Raw genomic sequence first — 6951 nt, forward strand, 5'->3', positions numbered from 1 at the left:
CAAACTCTTTCCATTACCACAATGCGAAACAACGTCCTGCCTGTTTAGTAACGCAAAGCACTGTCGACGAGAGATTTGCAACGTTATTATGTAAAGCATGGTGACATGCTAAAAGAGAGGGGTAGACGTGGGAGAACACCTGGAGGTATGCTAGAAAAACAGCTGCTATCGCAACACTTGCGTGTATGGGTTGCCAATTGGTTTCCATACTGCAACATTATAAACCCAGACAACTGCCCGCCACAACCACACTTTACCGGCAAGTCGAAGTGTATACGCAACGAGATGGCTAAACGGTTCTCGTCAACTATGTTCTGTAAGTGACATCAGTTGCTATCTGCATGGTTTGTTAAATCATCAATACCGTTTCCTTATTCTGTATTTACCGTCTTGTTTTTTCAGATGGTCTGGTAATCAACGTTGATTATTACTGTTCTCACAACTCACCAGATGAAGGCATGAGGCAAGAAAGCACCGACGCAGTCGCACCGAGGGGGGTAACCGAAGGACGCGAGGATGTTAAGCACAAGAAACTTATCTTCACAGAGTCCAAACTACTCCCTCCAAAGAATGAGATCGGTAAGTATGTATCTATATGGAATGTTAACTCATCCATTTCTTTTAAGACATTCGGGTAATTATTACTGTTCTCACATTTCTCCAGGTGAAACCGCGAGGTGGTAAAACGCCGACGCAGAAATGCCGAGCAGGGTAACTGAAGGTCGTGAGGATGCTCCATACAGGAAACTCATCTTCACAGATCCCCCTCCAAAGAACGACTCCAAGGTACCCTCTGCCGAAATCACCGTGGATTTGACGTCTCCATCCCTTGCGGAGGAGTCAAAGGATGGCAAGCAGCCGTCAGCGTCAGCGAAACATATTCTTTATATGTACGGGCCTGGGCCCGTACATATAAAGAATATGTTTCGCTTATGTGAGGCATAAATCAAGAAAATGGCAGACACCGAGATGTAAGGGAAGCATAACCCTTAGGTTTCAACTAAGCGGAATCTAAACTGACTCGCCAGCTACGCGCGGGGTGGAGGTAACATTGCATTCCTTAGGTCGACCTAAGCGAAGCATAACAGTCAAGATGGCGGAGGTAGCGGGTGCGCGTCTGCGGCAGCTGAGGACTTTTCGGGCACGAAGAGACGTCCTTGATGAACTGCCGGACCCGGAATTGATCAAGAGGTACCGCCTGGACCGTGCAGGGATACTCTTCGTGACCGATTTGGTGCGTGAGGCCTTGACTGCTCCTACAAACAGGAACCAAGCCCTCTCCCCTGAGATGAAGGTCCTCATAACACTGAGGTATCTTGCTACGGGCACAATGCAGCAGTGTAGCAGCGACGACTTGGGGCCTTCACAACAGACCGTCAGCAGGGTTACCCGGGAGACTGTGTACGCCCTTGCACAGCCTCATATAGTGAGATGCTTCATCAAGTTCCCCCTCACTGTGCAAGAAACTCAGGTGAAGCGGCGTGAGTTTGAGGAAATTGCGGGATTCCCTGGTGTGGTAGGCGCCCTCCTGCTGCTGCTCCTGAAGAAGCTGCTGCTGCTGGTGTAGCTGCTGCTGCTGACTTTGCTGGCTGCTGAGGGGCTCTAGAGGTCGTGGCTGGCTGTTGGCGTCCATGGCTGACTGCTAGCTTGAAGCTCGCGGGAGTGTTTGTTTACATGTTTGAGGGGCTACGTCTTTAATTTTATCATTATTCCATGTGAAGTTGGTCTATGCATCGCCAACAATACCAAAAAATACTTTTATTTTATTTTATACATAGCTATTTCCACTACGTCAATATGCTTTTAACATCAAAATTATACCAAATTCCAACATTTTATTTTGAGTTGGCATCCCTTTCATATGTGCAGTTCAGGGTTTGGCAACGATGTACTAACACTCTTATGTCGAGCTGGTTATGTTGAGGGGGTGAAACGTAAGGAGTGGGGTTATGTCTCGTCATTGTTAATACTCGGATATGTCTCAGTTTACATCTCGCATAAATTTCTTTATAAGTACGGGCCCTGGCTGGTCCCTAAAGGGAGAAAGAAATGACTGGCAAAGCTGACAACGGGGGAGTATGGGCACCTAACTTTATTACTCTAAACCTAAGGGTGAAGGGCTGTATAGAGAGCCGGGTTGGCAGTGATGAACTGCTGAGAGAGAGAGAGAGAGAGAGAGAGAGAGAGAGAGAGAGAGAGAGAGAGAGAGAGAGAGAGAGAGAGAGAGAGAGAGAGAGAGAGAGAGAGTGGGGTGGGTGGGAAGGATGGGGGAGATAGAGGGCGCTGGGAGAGAGTGCGGGGGAGAAGGAGGAGGGAAGGAAAGGGAGGGATAGAAGGAGGGGAAGCAAGGGGTGAAGGTAGGTGGTGGATACACATCACAAATACGTCATGCCTCACTTGTTAGAATGTGTAAGTGGCTCACGCAGGTTTTGCCATAACAGTCAAGAGTAAACGCCATAATTAACCGCATCTGGCAATTCACAATAGCGTCAAAAATTAGCGGAGTGTGTGAAACAATATGTGCCTAAGTCCCATGCTGATCCAAGTCTTCGTTTGAAAGATATTTGCGAAAAACGGCGAGTCATAGGGTCTGATATGGATAGTAGTTGGCCGAATGTCCCAGACAGTCGGCAAGACACCAAGACCCCAATAAAACCTCCCCCCCCTTCTTGGAGCGTGGGAACCAACTTGTCAAATGGAAAAGTCACTGGGTTGTCGTGGCCCAGAGTCGGCACAGTGTGAACGGGGCTTTACTGAATCGTTGTTTTTCCTTATAATCCCAAGCCATTCATAACACCATGCAGTCGTACTATGAATATATATATATATACATATATATATATATATATATATATATATATATATATATATATATATATATATATATATATATATATATATATATATATATATATATATATATATATATATATATATATATATATATAGATATATATATATGTATATATATATATATAGATATATATATATATATATATAGATATATATATATATATATATATCTATATATATATATATACATATATATATATATATATACATAAAACGAGATTATTAACTCCTCGGGAACCACTCATTACAGTAAAAAAAAGCTACAGTATATTTTTCTATAAGGTTCTTGGGCAAGAGCAGCTTTTCTCTAAGGAACAAACTAACTAAATTATTACGTGAATTTTATCCTCAGATAGATGTTAGGGTTATCTTCAAACCCGGAAAAACTATTGGTAAGCTCTTCAGATTCAACGATTCGATCCCTAATGAACTGCAGGCCTCTGTGGTTTATGGTTATAAGTGCCATTGCTGTAATGCAATGTATTTTGGGCCCTTTATTATTGGCCAAACAAAATGCCAATTTAGGGTTCGAATCTTTGAACATGTAGGGAAGTCAATCCGAACTAATAAAACATTACTCAACCCCTCATTTAGCGCTATACGTGAACACTCCCAGATATTTGATCATATCATTAGAAAAGACTCATTTTCAGTCCTCTCCGTGCACTCCAAAGCAATGGAGCTCCCTATCGTGGAGTCATTACTGACCTACGGACTTGGGCCCTCACTGGCTGGTTACTTGAAATCACTTGACCTTCTCTGCTTTTGATTAAGGTCACGTCCGTATTTCGTTTTATTAGTTCATTAGTTTGTTTTATTAGTTCATGTTTTAGGTGTGTGTGGTCTTTTAAGAGCCTTGTGATCGTTTTATTTATCAACTTTTAACTTTTAATATAGTGCTTTATGTTTATTTGACATGTACGATTCTGTGAAAAACGTTTACTATTATGTCATCTCTCTCAACTAGATGCCTGATAATGGAGATATGTGCTCTCCGAAACTGTCGCGCACAATTAAAGACAAGACATATGAACCATGTTTCTTTACCATGTGCTGATACTACTACTTATTATCAAGCTCCGACTCCCCAAGGATGTCTCCATTGCGGATGTTTTACGAAGACGTTATGGATCTCCAGTGCTACAACTTTATAGAGCGTATCAAAAGCTCAGCTACAAGTGTGAGAAAATAAAGTGTGACATAAACTTTTTAGAGACGTGTGTGCAACATGGTCGTATACCTAACTTTTTGAGATTCAAACTATACAAGTCAACTCTTCGTCATTCAAGGTCATACCGGAACTGTCAATTATCTTTTCTAAAGAAAGAATTGAAATCTAACGTGCGCAACGACATCACTTGCTCTCGTGCCCACGACCTTGACTCTTCTGAATTTTTCACTATCTGGCTAAGACTTCATTGTCATTCTATTACTAAATACATCTGTGCTGTTTATCTCTCACCTAACTCTACTAACTATGTAAAATTCTTTGACTGTTTGAATTCTAAAGTGGAACACATCTTGACTAACTCTCCCTTCGCTGAAATCTCCATCTTGGGAGATTTCAATGTTCACCACCAGCTTTGGCTTTCATCTTCTTTCACTGACCAGCCTGGTGAACAAGCCTACAACTTTTCTCTCCTCAACGACCTAGAGCAGTTGGTTCAGCACCCTACACGTATTCCCGATCGTCTTGGAGACAGGTCCAACATTCTAGACCTCTTCCTTACCTCTAATCCTTCTGCTTACTCTGTCAAACTGTTCTCTCCGTTGGGCTCCTCCGATCATAACCTTATTTCTGTTTCCTGTCCTATCACTCCTGTACATCCTCTGGACTCACCGAAGAGGCGATGCTTCTGGAATTTTGCTTCAGCTCGGTGGAACGACCTGAGGATGTACTTGTTCGATTTCCCGTGGAATGATTACTGCTTCCAGGAGAGAGACCCCTCTGTGTGTGCCCAGCGCATCTCAGAGGTGATTGTCTCTGGAATGGAGGCATACATTCCACGTTCTTTCTCTACTCCTCATGCTAAAAAGCCTTGGTTTAATCATGCTTGTTCTCATGCTATTAAAGATAGAGAGGCAGCTCACAAAAGGTTCCAGAGCCTTCGAACTCCCGCTAACTATGACCTTTACATTTCAGCCCGGAATCGTGCCAAATCTATTCTCCGACTTACCAAAACTTCTTTTATCAATAAAACATGTCAACACCTTGCTTCTTCTAATTCTTCCCGTGACTTCTGGCATCTAGCCAAAAATATCTCCTCCAATTTCACTTCTTCCTCTTTCCCTCCTCTCCTTAACCCTGACGGCAGCACTGCCGTCTCATCTATCTCTAAGGCTGAACTCTTCGCTAAAACTTTCTGTAAGAACTCCACCTTGGACGATTCTGGGCATATTCCTCCTACTCATCCCCCCTCTGACTCCTTTATGCCTGTTATTAAGATTCTTCCAAATGATGTTTTCTATGCCCTCTCTGGCCTCAATTCTCAGAAGGCTTATGGACCTGATGGAGTGCCTCCTATTGTCCTTAAAAACTGTGCTTCCGTGCTGACAGCCTGCCTGGTCAAACTCTTTCGTCTCTGCCTATCAACATCTACCTTTCCTTCCTGCTGGAAGTATGCCTTTGTACAGCCTGTGCCTAAGAAGGGTGACCGTTCCAATCCCTCAATCTACCGTCCTATAGCTTTACTTTCCTGTCTATCTAAAGCTTTTGAATCAATCCTTAACCGGAAGATTCAAAGGCATCTTTCCACTTCTAACCTTCTATCTGATCGCCAGTATGGGTTCCGCAAGGAGCGTTCTACTGGCGATCTTCTTGCTCTCTTAACTGACTCTTGGTCATCCTCTCTTAGCCGTTTCGGTGAAACTTTCGCTGTTGCGATACACATATCGAATGCCTTCGATAGAGTCTGGCACAAGTCTTTGCTTTCTAAACTGCCCTCTTTCGGATTTTATCCCTCTCTCTGTTCCTTTATCCCCAGTTTCCTTTTCGGCCGTTCTATCTCTGCGGTGGTAGACGGTCCCTGTTCTTACCCTAAACCTATCAACAGTGGTGCTCCACAGGGCTCTGTCCTATCACCCACTCTCTTCCTGTTATTCATCAATGATCTTCTTTCCATAACAAACTGTCCTGTCCACTCATACACCGACGACTCCGCCCTGCATTATTCAACTTCTTTCAGTAGAAGACCCTCTCAACAGGAAGTAAACGACTCCAGACTGGAGGCTGCAGAACGCTTAACCTCAGACCTTGCTATCATTTCCGATTGGGGCAGAAGGAACCTTGTGTCCTTCAATGCCTCAAAAACTCAATTTCTCCACCTATCAACTCGACACAATCTTCCAAACACCTATCCCCTATTCTTCGACAATACTCAACTATCACCATCTTCAACACTTAACATCCTCGGTCTATCCTTTACTCAAAATCTCAACTGGAAACTTCACATCTCCTCTCTCGCTAAATCAGCTTCCTCGAGGTTGGACGTTCTGTATCGTCTCCGCCAGTTCTTTTCCCCCGCGCAGTTGCTATCCATATACAGGGGCCTTGTCCGCCCTCGTATGAAGTATACATCTCACGTGTGGGGGGGTTCCACTCACACAGCTCTTCTGGACAGAGTGGAGTCTAAGGCTCTTCGTCTCATCAGCTCTCCTCCTCTTACTGATAGTCTCCTACCTCTTAAATTCCATTGCGATGTTGCCTCTTTCTATCTTCTATCGATATTTCGACGCTGACTGCTCTTCTGAACATGCTAGCTGCATGCCTCCCCTCCCCGCGGCCCCTCGCTGCACGCGACTTCTACCATGTTCATCCTTATACTGTCCAAACTCCTTTATGCAAGACTCAACCAGCATCTTTACTCTTTAATCCTCACGCTGGTAAACTCTGGAACAATCTTCCTTCATCTGTATTTTCTCCTGCCTACGACTTGAACTCTTTCAAAAGGAGGGTATCAGGACACTTTCTCCCCTGAAATTGACCTTTCTTCGGCCACCTTCTTTGATTCTTTTTGGGAGCAGCGAGTAGCGGGATTTTTTTATTATTGTTTTCTTGTGTGCCCTGAGCTGTCTCCTTTGTTGTAAAAAAAAAAAAAA

This window comes from Eriocheir sinensis, chromosome 17 (genome assembly GCF_024679095.1).
Source record: "Eriocheir sinensis breed Jianghai 21 chromosome 17, ASM2467909v1, whole genome shotgun sequence".
NCBI lineage: Eukaryota > Metazoa > Arthropoda > Malacostraca > Decapoda > Varunidae > Eriocheir > Eriocheir sinensis.